The sequence below is a fragment of the Grampus griseus genome (genome assembly GCF_964374135.1).
Source record: "Grampus griseus genome assembly, chromosome: 14".
Taxonomy (NCBI): domain Eukaryota; kingdom Metazoa; phylum Chordata; class Mammalia; order Artiodactyla; family Delphinidae; genus Grampus; species Grampus griseus.
The window spans coordinates 47521729-47546270 of record NC_139008.1 but is presented as its reverse complement, the minus strand read 5'-3'; the positions used below and the strand labels follow the sequence as shown (position 1 = coordinate 47546270).

General features: G+C 37.4%; 1 protein-coding gene across 1 annotated transcript in view; it reads left to right on the top strand.

Moving 5' to 3' along the window:
• Positions 1-24542, top strand: part of MACROD2 (mono-ADP ribosylhydrolase 2) — a gene marked incomplete at its 3' end in the record, with an annotated part of 1963559 nt that overhangs the window by 289830 nt on the left and 1649187 nt on the right.

The window sequence follows — 24542 nt, the reverse complement described above, 5'->3', positions numbered from 1 at the left end:
TGGGCATCCTTGTCCTGTTCCTAATCTTATTAGTACATCTTTCAGTTTTTCACCATTGAGTGTGATGTTAGCCTGGGTTTGTCATATGTGGCCTTTATTATGTTGAGGTACATTCCTTCTATTCTGATTGATGTTGTTCAAATGAATGTTGAGTCTTTTCAAATGTTTTTTCTTTATCTATTGAAATGATCATATGATTTTTATCCTTCATTTTGTTAATGTATATCACATTGATTGATTTGTACATGTTGAATCACTCTTGCTTCCCTAGAATAAATCCCACTTGATCATTGTGTATGATCCTTTTAATGTTTGTTGAATTCTGTTTGCTAATATTTTCTTGAGGATTTTTGCACCTGTGTTCATCAAAGATATTGGCCTATAGTTTTCTGTGTTGTTCTTGTCTGGTTTTGGTATCAGAGTAATATTGGCCTTATAAAATGAGTTAGGAAGCATTTCTTCCTCTTCAGTTTTCTGGAAGAATTTGAGAAGGATAGGTATTAACTCTTCTTTGAATGTTCGGTAGAATTCACTAGTGAAGCTGTGGTCCTGAACTTTTGGTTTTTGGTTACTGTTTCAATCTCTTTACTAGTGATTGGTCTTTTCATGTTTTTTATTTCTTCCTGATTCAGTCTTGGAAGGTTATATGATTGTAAGAATTTATCCATTTCTTCTAGGTTGTCCAATTTGTTGTCATATAGCTGTTCATAAGTCTCTTATAATCCTTTGAATTTCTGTGATGTCTGTTATAACTTCTCTTTGGTTTCTGATTTTATTTGAGCTTTTGCTCTTTATTTCTTAGTGAGTCTGGCTAAAAGTTTTCAATTTGTCTTTTCAAAGAACCAACTCTTAGTTTCACTAATCTTTTCTATTATCTTTTATAGTCTCTATTTCATTTAATTCCACTCTGATTTTTATTATTTTCTTCCTTCTACTGACTTTGGGCTTTGTCTTTCTTTGGCTAGTTCCTTTAGGTGTAAGGTCAGATTGTTTATTTGAGATTTTTTTGTTTCTTAAGGTAGGTCTATATTGCTATAAATTTTCCTCTTAGTACCACTCTTGCTGCATCCCATAGAATTTAGTATGTCATATTTTCATTTTCATATGTCTTAGGTATTTTTTTATTTCTCCTTTGATTTCTTCATTGACCCAATAGTTGACCAGTAGCATGTTGTTTAGTCTCCAAATTTTGTGATTTTTTTCCAGCTTTCTTCTTGTGGTTGATTTCTAGTTTCATACCATTGTGGCCAGAAAATATTCTTGATGTGATTTCAATTTTCTTAAATTTATTGAGACTTATTTTGTGTCACAGAATATGGTCTCTCCTTGAGAATGGTTCATATGCACTTGAGAAGAATGTGTATTCTGCTGCATTTGGATGGAACGTTCTGTATAAAACTTTTAAGTTCATCTGGTCTAATGCTTCATTTAAGGCTGCTGTTTCTTTGTGGACTTTCTGTCTTTATGATCTATCCATTGATGCAAGTAGAGGTGTTAAAGGTTCCTGCTGTTATTGAGTTGCTGTCAATTTCTCCCTTTAGGTCTGTTAATAGTTGCTTTATATATTTTGTTGTTCCTATGTAAGGTGCATGTATATTAATAAGTGTTATGTCATCTTTATGGATTATTCCTTTTAACATTTTATAATGTCCATTTTTGTCTCTTGTTACCTTTTTTGGCTTGAAGTCTATTTTGTCTGATGTGAGTAAGGCTACCCCTGCTTTATTTTGGCTGCCATTTGCTTGGAGTATCTTTTCACTTTGAGCCTATGTTTGTCTTTAGAACTGAGATGAGCCTCATGGAGGTGGCGTATAGTTGGATCTTCTTTTTGATCCAGCCAGCCACTTTGCATATCTTGATTGGTGAATTCAATCCATTTACATCTTGTGTAATTATTGATAGATGAAGACTTAGTACTGCCATTTTATGTTTTGGTTGTTCCGTATCTCCATTTTTCTTTTTTCTTGTGTTTATGTCTGCCCTTTTTTTGGTGGTTTTTTATGATTTTTTTTATCTCAGTCTCCTCTGTTTTTATGTTCTGTGGTTACTATGAGGTTTCTATAAAACATCTTAGAGATAAAATAGTCCTTTTTCTGTTGGTAGCAGCTTACCTTCATTTGCCTATGCAGGTTCTGTCCTTTTCCTCTTCCCTTTTTATGTTTTTGTTGTCTCACATTATCCCTTTTTGTGTTGTGAGTTTGTTACCAAATCAAAGTAGCTATAGTTATTTTTACTGCGTTTTTTCCTTTAACCTTTATGCTATGATCAAGTGTTTAACAACCTATTCTGTTAGAGAGTTCCAATTTTCTGATTCTGTCTATTTATCACCTCACTCAAAGTTTTGTGTACTTTTGCTTTTTCATTTCAGGTAGGAAGAGCTCCTTTCAACATTTCTTGTAAGGCAGGTCTAGTGGTGATGAACTCCTTCAGCTTTTGTTTGTCTGGGAAAGCTTTTACTTCCCTTTCATATCTGAAGGATAACTTTACTGGATAGAGTAGTCTTGGCTGACAGTTTTTAATCTCTCAATATTTTGAGTATGTCATTCTACTCTCTCCTGACCTATAGAATTTCTGTTAAGAAATCTATGGTAGCCTAATCATTTATTTCTTTATCTCTTTTACTAGGTCATAAATTTTCTGAAGACACACTGTATTTTTTATTTGTATATTGCTCAGGGTTTGCCACCTAGCATATCATAATCACTCAATAATTTTTTTTCTTGTATGAAAGCATGAATTTGAAATCTGCTTCTGCCATTAAACATTTTAATTCTACCGCTAAGATACAATTATTGGTAGGAAGGCTTTCTGTATCATTATTCAAGTTATTAGTAAAAAGCTTGAAAAATTTCAGCTTGGGGACAGAGTCCTGTGATGTGCTATTAGAGACCTGTCTCCAGGATGTTGCTGATCAATTTGGGGTTTTGTTATTCAGTCTACCTAATAACATTACTATGCAGCTTGGGGTTCTCCATCTGGTCCTGGAGGATATAATTAAAAAGTGTTGAATGCTTTACTGAAATCATGATCAGATGAAAATTACACAGGAGTGCACCTCACAATAAGACAAATTTTGACATAGGGCAATTGGCAATTGATACTTGAAGTGTCTGCAAGCCAGCTCCTCATTCTCAAACAGGGATAAGCTAAATTTCTTATCCTATAGGGAAGAGGACAAGTCATGGAGGGGAGCAAAACAGCAGTCAGATAGATCTTAAAGAGCAGAAAGGCTGAGAGTGACCATGGCCCTAATATTCTCTCCTCACATTGGGTTGACAAAATGAAGGTCAAATAAATAGGAAGCCCCTGAATTGCTGGAGCTATCCCAGAGATGCCAGTTAGTCAAAGTCTCACATGCCCCTTGGATATTTATGCTACATGGGCAAATACAACTAACTGGTAGCAAATCAATAGTTGGACCTGAGTTGGATATTGTTGGATTCCTACAGCTGGAACCTAGCCATTCTGTCCTACTCAAAGTGTGTGTGGTCCGTGGACCACACACAGGCGCGCACACACACACACTATTGACAATTGAGAGGAAAGGAAGGGGATTTTATGAATCAGAGAAGGAGGTAAAGTACAAGTGTACATGTTAGGGAAGATATTGATAGTTGCTTACCATGAATTTGAAAATTTTAGCACAAAATTTGAGAATGAGATACCCTCCCCATTAATGTAACAAACTTGACATAAAGTTTGAAATCTTAATATTGATTCAAGATTCACCCCTTTGCATGTGTGCTTCTGAATTTTGGTGAGGAATGTGAAAGTCACTTGAATCTTGTCCTAAACTGATAATCTGGGTACATGAGGGACAGGCACTTCGAAGAAATTTGGCTTTTTTTTTAATTAAGTTGGAGGATTATGTGGGCTTCTTCTGCTCATCTTTTCTTTAAATAAAATTGTAGGAATTATTCAGTTGTTTTCATTGATTTGAGAAACTGTTTTTTGGATATAGTCTAGAATAACAATTGTCAAGCTCCTTTTAGAGCTATGAAATTTGAGGTTAGTATGTGAATATGTCAGAAAATCACAAAACAAGCTGGAAAGAGAACTAAGCAACTTTCAGAAGACACATCATTTATAAAACTTTAGATTGCCATAAACTCAATAAGAACATTCAAAATTAACAATGGTCTTTGAAATTTTGGGAAAAAATTTTCTTATTTAACTTTGCTTCTGGTTATTCATTTTGGTAAATTATTTTGTCATTTGTATCCATTTCTAGGCTTTTCTTTTGTAACAATTGAGTTATATCTCAGAGGATGTCATTGGTGGTGGGAGAGTGTGATTATTTTTCACGCCAGTTGATAAACTAGTTTAGATGATTTTACTGAAATTTAAAGTTGACTGTTTAACTGAAAGTTTAAATTGCTTTTCGTCTGAAAAGCAAACGATTTTGACAATTAAAGCATACAAATTGTGAGTGCTACATCTAGCTGTTCCAGCTATAATGTGTTGATTGGAGCTGTTTCACGAATCCTTCTCAGGAGCAGCCCAAGTGCTATATACTGCTTGGGAAGAAAATACAGTCAGTGTATTTGCCATCACAATGTGCCGATTGCTTCATCTTGCCCAGAGGTAAACTTGCTGTAATAAAAACTTCTGGACTGGAACATGGTGATGGCGTTAATGTTATTTGCCTCCCTAGTTGTTTCTGCGCTATGTAAACCCAAAGCAAACAGCTCTCGGTTTGAGAACCTCAGAGAGCTCTGTCACTAGGCATTGCTGAGTTCCCTTGTGTTGATTCTTTGTTAGCTGAAGTCTTGCAGTGAGCAGTGGAATCTGGATCTTGAGTAGCTAAAGGCGATGGATTAAAACGGTTTACATCTTCTGACTTTGTCCAGATCATTGTATGGAACTCACTTTGATAGATGCCTTTCTGTATGGGTGTTATTACTTTTAAAGACTCATAGTGAATTCCTTGCCCTATGTATCCTTATTGCCTTCTGAAACAGTATTAAGTCAGGGAACCTAGACTTATCATACCATGTAAGTTTCTTAGCATGGTGCTCGAGGAAATTTGAGAAAGGCTTAGGGAAAATGACTAAATTCATCTTATAAATGCAGTATCCCTTAAGGAATCAATTGTGGATTAGCTCAAGGAAGTGCCCATGTTTATCTTCATGGGAGGCTGTATAGATCTCCTCCACATATTCCAAGGTCTGTCTGCAATTGTCCCTTTTTAAATTCATGGGAATAGCAATGCCTTTGAGTGCCTCATAAAGGAACTGGTTGTGGATATAGGCCAAAGCTAAAAAGAGAGTAGGAAAGAAAAAAGTACAGATGGAGGGAGTGGGAAATTGGAGGTTGAAAGGGTAAAGTCATTCTATGGTTATGTCCTATACTCTTAAGGGCAATCCAGTAGAAAAGTTGGCTCTCCTTTTGCTCAGAGAGGAGAAGCATTTTTCATTTGCCAGCCTTCACTGGGTTTCCAATGCATCTTGGGATCGCACATTAGATGAATAGGAGGAATTCTTCTGTCACTACCAGTGAAATTGTTATCATCATTTAGCATTGCTACTGTGAGCCATCCTTCCAAAGACCTACATTTGAAAGCAGCACATGGAATTTCAGCCCTCGTATTATTATTTTTTCTTGTATTTTTTATTGTACAAAATGAGGAGAACCCAAGACAAATTTTTTTTTGAGAGAGAACATGATTCAGCCTCTTCAAGGACAAAGTTTTTAAATGGCCTTACTGTCATATTCAAATAAATTTGATCCCTCAGATAATATCCTTAAATAAAGGGATCATTTTTCCCCAGTCATAAAAAGAATATACTACTTTTTTAAATTAGGAAATTTGGAAAATCAAAAAGGTAAAAAGAAAAAAATGACCTATCAACTATGAGGACTCAGGAGTAGCTATCAGAGTCCTACGTGACCCTTTATTTTCCTGATATTTGGGGCAGTAGGTAACTAAACAACCTGAAGTTTTGTGGCTGCTTCCTGGGGTCATATTTTGAGTAATACCTATTAGATGCTTTATTTTAGCTCATGTTCCTATGGACTAGTAATATTTGAATAGCTGTAATGACTGCACTTAAATCTATTTTATTTCAAATTCATGCGTGTAGCTAGTAATTCTTTCACCAGGAGATTACAGAGAATTACCTGATGATTTCACTGTTGTACCTCTCCGTGTACTACCTTGGATCTTACACAGTACTAATTCTTGACCATACTGGCTAATGTGATTAATGAAACACGTTGAAACATATGCACATTTGCTATACTGTGGTTTACAAGTGTTCTTCATTCAGTTGAATAATATTAGGGCTGTTTTTGGTGTAATTGCACTTGGTTTTCCTTCCATAATTATTTACGCTTGTGTTTCTAACAGGATGTAGATTCCAGATCCCTCAATTGTAGAAGTTGTTCATAGTTTGTTTGAGCATGTGCATGGTATATGCGTGGGATGGGCTTGTTGGGAGCTTGGAAGAATGGAAGCTTATTTTCTTTTATCATTTTCTAAAAAAAAATTCAGATCCAAGTTTTTGATAATTTTACTCATGAAAGAAAAACTATAATATGTTTCTAAAGACTAATGTTCAGAAGGGTCAAGGAAAAATGGTTATACCCTTTAGATTATTTTTGCAGTGAATTTGTTATTTGAATGTTCTTCAGTTATTAGCATTTTTAGCCCATTAGCAATGGCAGCAGTGTCCTAAGTAACTATAACAGACTCTTGAAGAACCAGACCTCTTGACCAAAAGGACCCCTTGTCCCAGTATTTTCTGAACTCCTCAGACAAATGATAACATGTAATAATGTGTATTTTGCCAAGGATGCTCTTCCTTTCTGTCACTCTCACCTCCCAAATGACGTTAATTTTTAAGAAGTAGTTTGTTTTCCAACTAACCTTCATATACTGTTTTATGAATTGTACTGTAATATGTGCTCAATAAATATATGCTAATAAATATTTGGTACTGATATTCAACCAAATATTTGTTGAAAAATAATCATTTTAATGTTCCCATCTCCATTACATAATACTTGTAAAACAATAATTCTGTTCATCGGGTGTGACTGCTAGATATTCTTCTCAAATTCTGTGGTTGGGCATAGCTTCAACTAATTCAGGGTTTCCGAGCCTGCCTGGTGTGGGACTCGCCTGGGAAGCTGATTATACTTACAGACTCCAAGGCTCCACCCCAGACCTGCTAGTCACAATTTCTGGGTAATTTGTATCATCAGACAAGTCTGAGAAACCTAAAACTAGGGAGTCTGAACTAAAGGAGCTTGATCAATGTATATTTGCATATTGGTATATAGGAAAGATTTATGGGTCTGGATTGAGTTAATAGCATTCATTTATTTCTAAGGCTGATCAACTAAAATATCAGAAGAGAAAATTGCTCTGATATGCTCTTTAAATTACAGCTTCCATGAGATTTCACTGAAGTAATTTTTTTTTTTTTGGCGTTACGCGGGCCTCTCACTGTTGTGGCCTCTCCCGTTGCGGAGCACAGGCTCAGCGGCCATGGCCCACGGGCCCAGCCGCTCCGCGGCATGTGGGATCCTCCCGGACCGGGGCACGAACGTGTCCCCTGCATCGGCAGGTGGACTCCCAACCACTGTGCCACCAGGGAAGCCCTGAAGTAATTTTTAAATCATCATAATTGATAAATTTAAAATTATCATTCCCATGTGCAAGACACTCTTCTAATCTTTTTCATGTATTTACTAATTTTAGTATAGAGAGGTGAAATAATTTGCCCAGTGCCAAATAAGGAACAAGTGGGAAAACTTGGCTTTGAACCTAAAAAGTTGGATTTCAGAATTTTCACATTTAACCCCTGGAATATATTGCCTGTAGCCACCAAATACTTATTAATGTGTCAGGCACTAGTATACTAGGCACTTAATATACTTTTTTTTTTTTTTTTTTTTTTTTTTTAATGATCCAGCAATCATAGGTATTTACACTTATATCCACATAAACATCTGTACACCAAAAATCACAGTAGCTTTATACATAATCGCCAAAAAAATGGAAACACAAATGTCCCTCAAAAGGTGAGTGAATCAACAAACTCTGGTATTTCCACACAATGGAACAATACTCAGCAATAAACAGAAACAAACTATTGATTTATGCAATAATATAGATAAATCCTAAATATATTTTACTAAGTGAAAAAAGCCAGACCCCAAAGGCTATAAATTTTGATTCTCATTTGTATAATATTCTGGAAAAGGCAAAACTGTAGGACTGAAAATAGGTCAGTTTACATAGGTTGGAAGGAGGAAGGATTTGACAACAAAGAGACAGCATGAGGGATTTTAAGGGTGTAATGCAACTGTTGTATATTATGACTGTGACAGTGGATACACCTGATATGTAATGGTGCATCAGATTTCCTGAAGAACACACAAAAAAATGTTGGATAAAACATGACAAACCACTTTCTAAAAGTAAGCCAAGCATAAAAGAAAGTAAAGAAGATCCACAGGGGACACAATGAAATAAAAAACAGAAACTAGAGAGGTAAACATGTTTTGAAGCCACAGCTATCTTCAGGACATTTGCTGTCTTCAATGGCCTACATTTGAATCTTAATGATTAAAAAAAAAAAAAATCCAAGAGACAAGGCCTTGGACCAATAATAGGTCAGGGATTAGAAATAAACCTCTTCACAAAATTGGAACCATCCAAAGCCTACAGTTCAGAGGGAGGAAAAAAAATCCTCTGGAGTCAAAGGAAAAAGACAAGGAAATCTTAGTCTTAGCAATTTTAAGAAATCTTTTACTCTGAGATGGGGAGTCATTGGAAGGTTGTGAGAAGCAGCATGACAAACTCTGACTTTGCTTAAAAATGATCCTTCTGGTTATTTTGTTTAAATTAAAAAAAAAGATAGTCAGTGGGAAAATACAGAAGCTAGGTGGATAGAAGTTAGGAGGCTATAGCAATAATCCACATGGCTCAGGCTACAGTGTGGAGGAAGGGGTGGAGAAAGTGAGATGTCATTGCATTCTGGATATATTCTGAATGAAGAGGATTTGATGATGGATTGGACATGCAATATGAAAGAGAAAAGTCAAAGAAAACTCTAAGTATTTTGCCTGAGCATCCAGAACAATAAATGTGCTGTTTACTGTGAACTTCTCATTATAGTAGAAGGTTTGGGAGAGAATATCAAGTGTTTGGTTTTGAACTATTTGGTTTTGGACTTTACATGGTAAAGATGTTGAGTAGACAGGCGTATATGGGGTTCTGGGGACATACATGGATTAGATTTATAAATTTGGGAATCGTCGACAAATAGATGACATTTAAAACTATGGGATTTGATGAAATCATCCAGGGAGCCTTTGGACACAGAAAAGATGGGAAGAGAAGGGAAGAAAAGATAAGGGAAGTTTGAGGATTGAGCCCTCGAGCACTTCAACATTTAGAGGTCAGGTCGATGAGAAGAAACTAGCAAAGGAGATTAAGAAGGAGCAGCCAAAAAAAAGAAAAAAAAATGAAGGAGCAGCCAATGACAAGGAAGATGGAGAAAAATTAGGAGAGTGTGGAATCCCAGAAGCCAAGTGAAGCAAGTGTTTTAAGGAAGAATGATCAATTATGTCACATGCTGAAAGATGAGGTAAATGGTGACTTCTCATTTAACAAAGTCTTTAGTGATATGGAGGATACTTGTGATCTTCACTAGATAGTTTTGGTGGAGAAATGGGGATAAATTTTTTTTTTTTAAATAAATGCTTCTTTAATGAACAATTAAATGAAAATTATCCAGGACCTTACAGGATTTTTAGTATGTACCATGCATATCTTAGAAGACAGTACATTAGCTTGCTGGGATCATTAGGATATGATCCTAATGGGAGACAGTAATTTATAAAACAGTTACCTAACAGCTTTCCCAAACAGTAGTTCCCCTGAAATTAAAACAGGAGATAAAATTAAATAAAAAGAAGAATCCTCAATGAAATTAAAAAACATAGAACTGAATGAAAATGAAAACACAACATGTAAAAATTGGTGAGATGTGGCTAAAGCAGTGGTGAGAGGGAAATTTATACTGCTAAATGCTTACATTAGAAAAGAGGAAAAATTCATATCAGTAATCTTAGTTCCCACCTCAAGAAACTAGGAAAAGGAGAGCAAAATAAACCCAAAGCAAAAAGGAAGGAAGGAAATAATAAGAGCAGAAATCAGTGAAATTGAAGATGAGAAAAAATGAAGCAAAAAGCAAGTCTTGAAAATATTAATAAAATTGATAAATCTTGAATTAAATTGATAAAAATAAAAAGAGAAAAAATACAAGTTACCAATATCAGGAATGAAGGAGGGGATATCAGTATAGATCCTGTAGCCATTAAAAGGATAAAAGGGGAATATTATAAAAACTCTACACCATAAATTTAACAGCCTAGATGAACTGTACCAATTCCTAGAGAGTCACAAACTATCAAAACATACCCAAAATGAAATAGATAACCTGAATAAATTCTATTATCTGTTAAAGACGTGGAATCTATAATTTAAAACCTTCCCCAAAGAGAATCTTTAGTCCATTTACATTTAAGGTAATTATCGATATGTGTGTTCCCATTCCCATTTTCTTAATTGTTTTGGGTTTGTTATTGTAGGTCTTTTCCTTCTTTTGTGTTTCTTGCCTAGAGAAGTTCCTTTAGCAGTTGTTGTAGAGCTGGTTTGGTGGTGCTGAACTCTCTCAGCTTTTGCTTGTCTCTAAAGGTTTTAATTTCTCCATCAAATCTGAATGAGATCCTTGCTGGGTAGAGTAATCTTGGTTGCAGGTTTTTCTCCTTCAACACTTTCAATATGTCCTGCCACTCCCTTCTGGCTTGCAGAGTTTCTGCTGAGAGATCAGCTGTTAACCTTATGGGGATGCCCTTGTGTGTTATTTGTTGTTTTTCCCTTGCTGCTTTTAATATGTTTTCTTTGTATTTAATTTTTGACAGTTTGATTAATATGTGTCTTGGTGTATTTCTCCTTGGATTTATCCTGTATGGGACTCTCTGTGCTTCCTGGACTTGATTAACTATTTCCTTTCCCATATTAGGGAAGTTTTCAACTATAATCTCTTCAAATATTTTCTCAGTCCCTTTCTTTTTCTCTTCTTCTTCTGGAACCCCTATAATTCGAATGTTGGTACGTTTAATGTTGTCCCAGAGGTCTCTGAGACTGTCCTCAGTTCTTTTCATTCTTTTTTCTTTATTCTGCTCTGCAGTAGTTATTTCCACTATTTTATCTTCCAGGTCACTTATCCGTTCTTCTGCCTCAGTTATTCTGCTATTGATCCCATCTAGAGTACTTTTAATTTCATTTATTGTGTTGTTCATCGTTGCTTGTTTCATCTTTAGTTCTTCTAGGTCCTTGTTAACTGATTCTTGCATTTTGTCCATTCTATTGTCCATTCTATCTCCAAGATTTCGGATCAACCTTACTATCATTATTCTGAATTCTTTTTCAGGTAGACTGCCTATTTCCTCTTCATTTGTTAGGTCTGATGGGTTTTTATCTTGCTCCTTCATCTGTGGTGTGTTTTTCTGTCTTTTCATTTTGCTTATCTTACTGTGTTTGGGGTCTCCTTTTTTGCAGGCTGAAGGTTCGTAGTTCCTGTTGTTTTTTGTGTCTGTCCCCAGTGGCTAAGGTTGTTTCAGTGGGTTGTGTAGGCTTCCTGGTGGAGGGTACTAGTGCCTGTGTTCTGGTGGATGAGGCTAGATCTTGTCTTTCTGGTGGGCAGGTCCACGTCTGGTGGTGTGTTTTGGGGTGTCTGTAGACTTATTATGATTTTGGGCCGCCTCTCTGCTAATGGGTGGGGTTGTGTTCCTGTCTTGCTAGTTGTTTGGCATAGTATGTCCAGCACTGTAGCTTGCTGGTCGTTGAGTGAAGCTGGGTGCTGGCGTTGAGATGGAGATCTCTCGGAAATTTTTGCTGTTTGATATTATGTGCAGCTGGGAGGTCTCTTGTGGATCAGTGTCCTGAAGTTGGCTCTCCCACCTCAGAGGCACAGCACTGACTCCTGGCTGCAGCACCAAGAGCCTTTCATCCACAGGGCTCCTTAATTTGGGATGATTGGTTGTCTATTCAGGTATTCCACAGATGCAGGGTATATCAAGTTGATTGTGGAGCTTTAATCCGCTGCTTCTGAGGCTGCTGGGAGAGATTTCCCTTTCTCTTCTTTGTTCTCACAGCTCCCAGGGGCTCAGCTTTGGATTTAGCCCCGCCTGTGTGTGTAGGTCGCCGCAGGGCGTCTGTTCTTTGCTCAGACAGGACGGGGTTAAAGGAGCCGCTGATTCGGAGGCTCTGGCTCACTCAGGCCCGGGGGTAGGGAGGGGCACGGAGTGTGGGGCGGGCCTGCGGCGGCAGAGGCCGGCGAGACGTTGCAGCCTGAGGCGCGCCTGTGCGTTCTCCCTGGGGAGTTGTCCCTGGATCCCGGGACCCTGGCAGTGGCGGGCTGCACAGGCTCCCCGGAAGGGCGTGTGGCTAGTGACCTGTGTTCGCACACAGGCCTCCCGGTGGCGGCAGCAGCGGCCCTAGCGTCTCATGCCTGTCTCTGGGCTCCGTACTTTTAGCCGCGGCTCGCCTCTGGAGTTCTCTTAAGCAGAGTTCTTAATCCCCTCTCCTCGTGCACCAGGAAACAAAGAGGGACGTAAAAGTCTCTTGCCTCTTCGGCAGTTCCAGACTTCTCCCCGGACTCTCTCCCGGCCAGTCGCGGTGCGCTAACGCCCTGCAGGCTGTGTTCACGCCGCCAACCTCAGTCCTCTCCCGGCGCTCCGACAAAAGCCGGAGCCTCAGCTCCCAGTCCCGCCCGCCCCGGCGGGCGAGCAGACAAGCCTCTCGGCTGGCGAGTTCCGGTCGGCCCGATCCTCTGCGCTGGAATCTGTCCGCTTTGTCCTCCGCACCCCTGTTGCTGTGCTCTCCTCCGCGGCTCCCAAGCTCCCCCACTCCGCCTCCCGAAGCCTCCACCCGTGAAGGGGCTTCCTAGTGTGTGGACACTTTTCCTCCTTCACAGCTCTCTCCCGCTGGTGCAGGACCCGTCCCTATCCTTTTGTCTTTGTTTAGTTTTTTCTTTTGCCCTACCCAGGTACGTGGGGGGTTTCTTGCCTTTTGGGAGGTCTGAGGTCTTCTGCCAGCGTTCAGTAGATGCTCTGTAGGAGTTGTTCCACGCGTAGATGTATTTCTGGTGTATCTCCACTTAATATACTTTTAAAGTCACTTACCAATCCTATAAAGTAGGGTTAAGAAAGGGAAGTTTAGAGAGATTAAGTAATTTGCCCAGAGTTACCCTGCTCGTAAGTAGTAGAACCAGTGTGGTTTGAAGCTGGGTTGGCTCAACTCCAAAACTCTGTGCTTTTAACTACTCCCCTGTATGTAAGAATGACAGGTTTGAATATGCTGATATCTTGTCTCTCTTCAGTATTTTATACAAATAATAGTAGTTACCGGGAGCTTTCTGGAAGGTAACTGTATAACACTTTAGTGTCTACATTAAGTAATGCCTACACTTAATATCAACATTAAAGCACTTCAGGGTCAACATAGAATTTTAGAAGAAAATCTGTGATATATTATAGAATTCCTTGTCCCAGAAAGATTTTTAAAGAATAAATTGGTTACTCTGTCATCTGCTATAGACTAGCTGAAAGTAGAGCACAGGATTAACTTACTTTTAAGAGATTCTTAACCCTATGTGTTTTAATGTTAAAGGATAGTATAGTTGGTGGATACTTATGTATTTGTGAACATTGGTAAGAAGTTACATTTAATTTCCTTCATTTGAGCATTAAATATTTCACACGTGTGCATTTTGTCACAAGTAAATATTTTCCTCTACTTTGAAATGACTTATAAATTTACTTTTACTTATTTATTAAAGATTTAATTTGAGCTGCTTCTCTTTTTCCCTCTTATTTGTCCCAAAATGAAAGTGAAGTGTCAACTGGTTTTAATGGCTCCTACTGCCATCTCTCTGTCTAGGGCTTCTAAGGAAAGGGGGAGAATTGGAGAAGAACTTGTGAAATTTGTCTGGGGAGGTGAGAAAGTTTAATGTGCTTGTGAACTAGCACACTTCTTCTGGGTAATACTCTTGCACTGTAATAAATATTGAAATCCAGTTTTCAGTCTTAGACCTAACCCTTTAATATTAATTAACATTCAAAGAGGAATTTTGTAAAGAAGCATGTTGACTAAATTCCTGTACCTGAAAAAGATCAGCACCTGATAAACTAGGAAATAAGAATGTCTTGTTTAAACATGTTTATAAAACCAGAGAATAGGCCTTTTTTTTAAAAAAAAAAAAAGAGCAAGGGCATGCTAATTTGGAGCCACAACTAGAAGGGAGTAGTCTGGGTTATGCAATTTGCTGTTGCACTTCAACAGAAGACTATAGCTGCACTTCAACAGAAGACTAGCTGCCTGAGCCATGTACCTGGTTGTTTACACCGTCTCTTTCCCAGTAAAAATGATTTCCACCAGCAGGGCCTAATTCATCCAAAACACTGTCCCTGGTGCTCATACACTGATACACATTAGTAACTCTGTGACTTTGATTTAACAAGTAACCATCTATTTGTTCTTATAAACAAAAATTTTTATTGGGATTTTGGAATAACCAAGATGACTTCTATCATTTTAACAGCTTAAGATAACAATCTTTTAAAAATTTGTTACTCCTTCCACTTTTTAGCAGGCCGAAATATACAAACAGCTCATATCAAGAAATCAAACAACCCAATCAAAAAATGGGCAGAAGATCTAAATAGACATTCTTGAACTTTTACCAAGGGTTGCAGAGTAATATAATGAGCCCAGTCCTGTGATGGGGAGAAAAAGTATGCCTTTGTTAGAATTAGCTTCTATAAAATCAGTACAGGTTTAGAGGGAAAATAGAAATTGCAGAGAAAGTCTGTTGATCTTGCTTCCACACTTTCCACTTTTTGTCACCCTCTGTTCAAATATCAGTTCTAATATTAGATACTAGGCAAATGTTTCTTCATCATCAAAGGTGAAAATAAAATTTACTGGTTATTGGCTAAGAGCCAGGTATAAGTTGAATGCTCAACTTGAAATATATAATTTATTCCTTACAACTAGAAAGGCACTATTTTTATCCTATTTTACAGAAGGTAAAACTGAGGCTTAGAAAGGTTGGCTAAACTCCCAAGGTCATACCCCAAGTAAGTGGTAGAAACTGGATGCAAACCCAGATTTGTCTAATTAAAAGACAGTATTCTTTATCATCATCTCAAATATCAATTTTACATAGAATTTTAAAAATAAATTTATTTATTTAATTTATATTTATTTTTGGCTCCATTGGGTCTTCGTTACTGTGTGCAGGCCTTCTCTAGTTGTGGCTAGCGGGGGCTACTCTTTGTTGCGGCATGTGGGCCTCTCATTGTGGTGGCTTCTCTTGTTGTGGAGCATGGGCTCTAGGCGTGTGGGCTTCAGTAGTTGTGGCTCACGGGCTCTAGAGCACAGGCTCAGTAGCTGTGGTGCATGGGCTTAGTTGCTCTGTGGCATGTGGGATCTTCCCAGATCAGGGCTCGAACCCGTGTCCCTGCATTGGCAGGCACCACCAGGGAAGCCCTGTACATAGAGTGTTCTAGTATACTTAGTTTTACACATTGGAGTCAGCATGTTCCAATGAAGAGAGCAACATGTAGAAAAGACAGGAGATGTGGAGTAAAGATCCTTGTGGCTACATTTGGAATTAAGTTGTTTTTTAGAGTTCTAATTCTGCCAATTTATATTGTGTGATATTGAGTGAGTTGCAGAATCTGTTTGAACTTCAATTTCTTTTGTGAATTGGGAAGCAAAGGAGATAATGGCTGTGGAATACTTAATAAATGTATTTATCATGAAGTTGGTGATAATATTCTATGTTTGTAGAATGGTTTACAGTTTGCAAAGAGCTTTTACAAAGATCGTCTCAGATGATAGTGATACAACCCTTTGAAGTTTGTTCATTCTTTCATTTCTTCATCGAACAACTATATTTTTGAGTTTCTGTTAGGTGCCAGGCATTGTTCTATAGGTTGGGGTAATTTAGCTGTGAAGCAGCAGAAGAAAAAAAATTCCTTGCCTTCATGGAGTTTACGTTTTAATGGAGGATATGGATAATTACACATAAGTAAAATATTTAGTATATTAGATAATAATAACAACAATAAAGGTAGCATTACCTCCTATATGTTGAATGCTATGAGCCATGCATTCCTCAGTAGTTAGAAGCATATTTTGATCCATAGACATGTTTTTCCATTATGGACTTTTTTTTTTTTTTTCTTTTTTTTTGCTGTGCGCGGGCCTCTCACTGTTGTGGCCTCTCCTGTTACAGAGCACAGGCTCCGGATGCGCAGGCTCAGCGGCCATGGCTCACGGGCCCAGCCGCTCCGCGGCGTGTGGGATCTTCCCGGACCGGGGCACAAACCCGTGTCCCCTGCATGGGCAGGCGGACTCTCAACCACTGTGCCACCAGGGAAGCCCTCCATTATGGACTTTTTAAAAACTATAAATAGGTTATAGTTCAACTACAAACTTTTTTTTCAAATTTTTTGTTGTTTCAAAACAATGAAGGGATTGGTTTTTCTATTTAATTGTTAGTACACATCTCTAAAATTTATGAAAGCTTTCTAGCTAGCTCTAAGATTCTATGACATATTGGCTAAAATTATGGAATTAAATGTAGATTTCTAATACCTGTCTCTGTTTATACAAGTCTGGTAAGTATACTCTGAATAAGGCATTTTGATAGTTCAAAGATTATTATTTTTTAATAATTAAATAATTATTTGAAAACCATTAAATGATCTTGGCTTTTCTTTACCTTTGTAGACTAGGTAGTAGTACTCATGGGTTATATGTCTCAAATCCAGCACCAAGCCTGGTGAAAAAACTTCAGTGATCTGGAACTTCCATTCTGGGTTTTAGAAGACACAAAGGGATCATGAGAAGGTGTTGTAGTGACTCAAACATAAAGATTTGTCTGCCAACTCCAAGTTTAAATTTATTGAAAGCTCCAAGAAAGACAAGTGTTATTCTCAGGATAGTTTCCAGCCATTAACTGGTGACCACCAAACGTCATCATTCAGCATCATGGGGCAGAGGTCTGTAAGCCTTGGGAGAAAAATTCACATTTGCGCCATTGAAACGTTTTGAGATTTAATCCTAAAAATGTCTTCTAGTTGTTATACCAGTAAAGTGAAATAATTTTTTTTTATGGACTTGAAACTCCTTTTTAAAGTTATTGAAGAAATATTTCTGCTCACTATTTAAAGAGAGTGTTTAAGAGCTCAAGCTTCAGGAGAAGACAGAATCCTTGTTCTACCACTTGCTAACTATCTAACTTTAAGAAAGATTCTGTTATAGCTCCAGAATATACCTGGCATCTTTCCTTTCTCTCCTCTTACTACCACCATCCTGTTCCATGTTACTCATTCTCCACACAGTGGCTAGTGACTTTATTACAATTGAGATCTGATAGTCTGATCCCCACACATCATTCTTCCCTTCCTCCTTCTCCCCAAACCTCTGTTAACAATCCTCTAGTGGCCTTCTCTTATACTAGAATGAAGTCCAGACTTTTTACCTTGGCCTTGGCCTACCAGACCCTGTAGGAACTGATCCAGGCCTGCTTCGCTGATCTCACCTCTGTCTTGCTCACTGAGCTTGAGCCCCCTGACATTTTTTTCAATCCCTAAGTTCACTAAACTTCTCAGAACACTCTACCTCATTCTTCACGTGGCTGACTCTTTATCCCTTAGGTCTTAGGCTTCTCTTACCACCCAATCTAAATAGGTTTTCATGTTATACTCACTCATGCACCATGTTTTTCTCTTACATGGCATCTGTCATGATTTTTCACTTTATGTTCATTTGGTTTTGTCTAATATCTGAATGTCTGCCTCCTCCAACTGTAATCTCCATGTCTTTATGGTTCAATGCTATATACTCAGAGCCAAGCACAATAAATCATTGTTAATGTTGAATGAATAAAATATCTAACTCCATAAACTTTCTAAGTATTAATATGCTCATCTGAAAAATACAAATAATCATTCCTACCTGTAAAGTTACTGTATGAATTAAACAAGATTGAAATATATAGAACAGCATTGTGCTTGAACAGTCCTCAACAAATGGCAGTGTCTGCAGCAGTGGCGTGGTCACCAGACATTTGTTAAGCCCACTGTGTGTGTGAGACATTGCTAATGTTTGTAGAACATATTTTTAAAAGATAGGTTTGTTAGACTTTTGTTTCACCTTGTCTTTACTGTTTTATTATTATTAGCATTGGTCTTCACATCTAGGAAATTAAAATGTGGAATTCCAGCAGTGATTCCATGCTTTTTAATGGAACATTGATATAAACTAGCCTCAGCTTTGTAATGCCACAATTATCAGAGCCATGATGTACATTCAAAAGGGTAATTACTTTGGGTAGTAATTTCCTAGACTGCCCTCCCCACCCCCCCAACCAGCTGGCATTGAAAAAGGAGCACTGCTTTTGTGTGTGTACACAGTCTGTAAAACCCCATTATCCCCAACTTCCATACCCCTGTGGCTGCATACTTCCTTTTGAAGCCTCTTAAAAAAGAAAAAAAAAAAAAAAACTTTCAAGATAGCCCTAAAATTTATTTTGAATCTCATTTCACCCATATAGTATAAAAATGAGATGGTAGGTAGGAAGTGGGAGGGGTCTAGAATGTGATTTGCTTACCCCTGGAATTCTATGATGCTTGTGGGAAAGCCTGGTAAAAATTTGCACGGGTGGGTAGAAATACTTCTTCAGAAACACTCTGAGATAAAGTTAGATTTAAATCTGTTTTGATGTTCAAAGAATAGAGGAATGTTAATTCGGTTATTCTAGTTCTTTTTCTTTCATCTGTTCAGAATATCTATACTATTTAGAACAGAGGTTTCCACCGACCTCTCATGACCAACATCCTTTTAAACTGTGATCATCTGCTAGAATCCTAGGTGCAGTGCCCTCCTCTGCTCTCCTTTACTTCTTTGTGTCTCTTTCCATCTGAGGTTTTGACCTCCTCTCTGGCCCATATCCTAACTGCTTCCACTGAGCCCATTTCAATCCTTTACTTTTGGGTTCCAGCTTCCCATGCTACTCATATTTCTCTTAGCATTCTTTCCACCACCTTGAATTAATTGACGTCTGTTCCCTGAGGATGACACCTTCCCTGTTACCTGTTGCATCTCTTACTGTCACTATTTGATGCAACTAGGGAAGGGGAGGGGTGTGTAATAGAGGTAGGGAGTTTCAAAAAAATTTTCCCTTCCCCTGAAAGACCTCTTCTTGACTTTGGTTTTTCACCACTATTCAAAGTCCTTTCTTTTGAAATTCTTATTTTATATCAACATCGTCTAATTCCATCATCTTCTCCCTCTTCTTCATCTCTGGGACATTTCCCCATCTTCCTTAGGGCTTGTCTTATAAGCTTTACCTGCATACCAATCCTTTCCCTCTCTCTGAGTGATTGTGTCCTCCTCACTGGTGGCTCTTCCAAAACTGCAGCTTCTCAGCCTTTAACTTCAGTCATCTTAGAGTCACAGCCATGACTTGGACCACACCTCTTGTGCATCTCAATTTTCTTCACTTCTGTTAAATATGCTCCCTGTCCTCATTGTAGATTCCTAACTCTATCTCATTCCTGAGGTCAGTAAATATCCTTCCTGGCACTCACTTCTTTTTTATTCCTCTTGATCCTCGACATGACCGACCAAGCGAGATCGCTTCACCTCCAAACTTCTTAAAGAGTAGACTTAATCATTGTTTCTGTTTTCTTTATCTCTCATTATCCTGCCAACATCACACAGGCTTTTTGCCTCCTTACTCTGCTGACACTGCTTCAAAATCCCTGATGGTCTCCTCTTTTTTCATATTCAGTTTCCTCTTCCAAGTCTGTATTCCTGACTACCTTTTTGACATCCTCCTTTTAAAAATGTTTCCAGTTCCTTGATTTCATTATATTTTCTTCTCAAAATGATCTTTCCCCTTTGTGACTCCGGTTTTTTTGTTTGTTTGTTTTTGTATTCCTCTTCCCTCTTCTGTCCCTACAAAGCGTAGGTGTTCCTTTGTCTCTTTTCTCTCTTTCTCTGCTCGCGTTCTGTTGGTGATCTCATCCATCCTCTCAACTTTAATAATAAGCTGTTAGATATGGATTCCCTTCCTTGATGCCGAAGATCTTACACCCTCATTTCCAACTTCCTGGTAGACATTTCCAGAGGGGTAACATAAAAGTACTTTAAACCTATGGTGATTATAATTTATCATCTAAATTGGGTCACTATGGAAGGCAAAGACGGAACTACTAATAATCAGCCAGTGTAAACCTGTACTGTGCATACGGTCACCTATTCAAACTCATTATGTACAAAATACTCTGACATTTGCTTTTCCAGTATTTTCCATCATTATTAATTGCCTCACCAACATTTTACTTACTCAGGCTGAGAATTATCTTTAATTTTTATTCTTTCTTCAGTTTCCAATTCCTAGAAATTCTACCTTTCATGTATCTTTTGAATTACACCTTTTTTAAAAACCCTATTTCACTGTTCAGGCTCTTACTTCCTCTTGCCTGGAATACTGCATAGACGTCTAACTTGTCTTCTTACTCCCAGTTTCTCCTTCTTTTTCCTTCATGCAATATTCTTTATTTCTACAAAATGTCCCTAAAGTATTGATTATTTATGCACCTGCTTAACAACCATTGCCAAAGAATATCCTGAAGACTTCTCAGCTTGGAATTTAACACACTTAACACAATATCACAAAGCCTGACATAAAAAAAAAATGTGTCCAGCTTTATTTCCTTCATGGACCCTGTATTTCAGCTGGACTATTGGCCTTTCCACAAACACCTGCTAAATCAGTGGTACTCAACCTCAGCAGAAACACCTTTGGAATTAAAAGTATATAAATACTCAAACTTAACCTGGGAGATTTAAATTTAGTAGGTCTGGTTTGCGGCCTGGTTAAATTAATAAAGAGCCTCCCCAAGTGATTCTGACCAAAGCCAGCATCGAGAAGCACTGCAACTGTTTTCCAGCCTCCATGACTTTGTTCATCATTTTCCCTCCATGGCCAGTATCTGTTTTTCTTGCTTTCTCCTTAAATACCATCCTGTCTTTCAATACCAGCCCTAGTTTCGTTTTACCTCCTTCATGAGGTCTTCCTTGATCCATCCAGATAGATGTAATTATTTTGTCTGTACTGCAGTCACAGTATAACTTTCACTAGATTATTTGTTTAATGCCTTACAACCTCTAGACAGCACACTTCTTGAAGGCAAAACTCCTACTATTTTATAATACAGAAACCACTCAGTAAGGGTCATTGGCTGTTGAGATTTTTTTTGTAAAGAACTTTGAAGTTCTTAAGAAAGTGATTGATAATCATGAGTTATTTTTTTTTTTGCTAATTTAATCAATAGTCCAAAAGCATAAAGTACAGTAGTTTCAATTCCAACACTATGCTAAATTAAGATTTGCTAATCATGCTAAGTAGGAGAAAGGAATTAGAATTGTAAGTGCCACCACTGTTTTCAGGGGCAGATGAGCTAATCTTAAAGTGAATTCAGTGGTGGATTGGTTCCTTTTTAACACCCACACTTCAGGTGCTTTAAAGCACGTGGGTCTCTTTGGACTCTTCATGAAAACTGTCATGTTGGCATGTACCTATAAAATGTGCTTTACTCAGAAAATGGGGTTAGTAAAGCAGAGTTTTTTACTAGTTCCTTTGGCACAGGGGAATACTTTTAACAAATAGGCCTCACTGAAAGAACACAGTGTTGTTTTTAATAGGGAACGGGAGTGTAAGTGCAGTGATTTAATGCAGTTACAAGTGCCTGCATCCAAAAGCAATTTTTGATTTTTGTCAAACGTTCAGCAGGGGAGTGATTTTTCCCTCATTTTTTTTGTAGCTTCCCCATTGTATTCTTGTTAAATGTATAAGCTGCATATTCAGGATTGAATTTTTTTTTTCCTACATTTTTCTTTGTTAGTACCTGATCAGTAAAAATTGTGAACATTTAGCTTAGGATAGATGTATAGGTATCTGTAATTAATTTAGTGTCCCTTAAGGTGGAGATTTGTGTTTTGTCATTTATTGAAAGTATATATATATTTCAGCAAAGTATTTGGATTTCATAGCAAGCCTAGGTAAAAGAATAAACTTTTACCCTCTCAGTACTTTCTCTATTTGCTAAATTTGCTTTCTCTATTTGCTTTCTCTATTTGCTAATAAAACATATTTCTGATTTACCCCAGGTAAAATAATTAAAATGCATGTATCAGAACACATAAAATTTTCTGTGCTCATGAAAGGTATACTAACTGGAAAATAGTCTTGGCTTTTGACTTTTTATAAACTCACAGGTGTATAGGGACTTTACGGAACCATCCAGCCCTTTCCCTGACTTCTGGCAGAGCTTGTAGCTAAACTACTCAAAACCTGTGGAAGCAAAGTCAAACTTCCTTCAGAAAATGTTCCCTGTATCCAGTGTTAATCACATTTTCTTTGCTAAGTTATCCCTAGAAAACAACTATCCTTAACAGGAAATCAAAAGAGAAAGTATTGAGAAACATTTGAAGATGGCAAATGAATAAATGAGGTTTCATAGGCAGTTGGAGATATTTGTTAGCAGAGTAGTAGAAGCAGCGATATGTAACAAACCACTGGGAACACATGGCTCACTCTGCTTGACCATAATAGTAGTAACTTGTATTTTGTTGAACATTGTACAGTTTCCAAGCACATTGTCTCATTTAATCCTCACAACAACCCTGTGAGGTGGGTGGTATTAATAGCCCCATTGTATACATAAGGAAACTAAGCTAGGGAGAGTAAATGGTTTGTTTTCACATACCTAGTAAGTGGTAAATCTGGGATATCAGATCCTCTGATGCCAACTCGTACTACCAAAAAGCTATTTTAAAAAATATTAATTTTTCAAAAACCACCTTAAAGTATCAACCAGGACAACAGCAGCGGTGTACAAAGACTGGAAGGTCACAAAACCACTTCTGAAGTTTTCTGTAAGAGTATTCCAAAAGACTGTTAGGATATTCGTTTATGCATGAAACGCTGAACCCTTAAGTAAAATGATACACAAGCTCAAGATATTGCTATTTTTTTAATTTGTAGCCAACATTTATTTTTATGCCTAGAAAAATACAGGGGGTACTTAGGACTAATGTGCTGGGCAGTTTGCTACTTTACTGATAGTAACATAATCCCGAAACAGCAAGCACAATTATTTTGTCCTTTCTTTTGTTTTATTCAGCAATAAGACCACAATTTTTCATATTTAAGGAAGTATGAAAAATTTGTCGAGTTTTAAAAGCTGAATACATGTAGCGTTGGATCAAGGCACATACAAGACTGGCCAAAGGGCGTACAATGCACTTTGGTTTTTTGTTGGGAAAAAAAAAAATCATGGCAACAGAAAAGTGATGAGGTTTTTAAACAAGTAATAGCTCACAATTCAGTAGGAAGCTGGAAAGAAATGTTACATTACAAGTTAATTATGTAATATCTGGAAAACTGTGACAGTAATGGGCAGTATTCTTGATCATTGTGAACGTAAATTGAACGTTTATGTACAGTGTTAAAATGTTTCACATAAACCAGATCTAAGTTTAATTTCTAGTATTCATTTTTCTTTTAAATTCTCATTTAAAGTACTACTTTCTCTTCATTGCTGAGGGGAATTGCTTATGGTTATGCTACCTTTTTAATGTGTGTAAGGTTTTTTTTGACATCCTTTATGATAAAAACATCATAAACATGAACAATTGTGTCTTTAGAGTTGACTTTTCAAAAATCAGGATGGTATAGGCAAAACCAGAATGCAATTCTGAGATTTGTGTTCATTACGCTATGCGAGTCTATGTTTTCATGTTTTCCTAAGTACAGATTTCCCCCTAACCTGGAAGCACGCTTACAGTATTGTTTTTGTGAAGTCCTTTATTCTCAAAGCTTTGTTAACAATGGCATTAACAACAGCAGACTTCACACTCCTTTTATGCCAGCTGATGGATTCAGCTCAGAAGATATGTTTACTTTCTTAAGGGTATCTAATTTGCTTAGGGTAAAAATGGAGTTATGCAGCAAGTCTGATATTGCCCATTACTTCACATATTTTGATTATTGAATACCACTGGAATACAAATTTAATAATTGGAACATTATTTCATAACTACCTTTTGAAATTTAATTTTTCTCATTCAGCCAGTTTTTTTTTTTTACATTAATACCAAAGTGAAAAATGGCCTGTGCTTATACTACAAGGATCTCATGTGAACGCAGTTCTGATTGTTCAACACAGCAAGAAAATTCACTTTCACAGTCAACAAGTCATCTTACTCAGTAGAACACAAAGTAAATGATTTATAACTTCAATATTTGCAAGGAAAATACAGTACAAATTACTAAAAAGTACTAAAATATAGAATTGTGTTCAGGCTTCTCCACTACATCAATCGCAGCAGTAACCTGAAATTTGAAACTTTTAATAAAAAGTTCATAAATATAAATTAT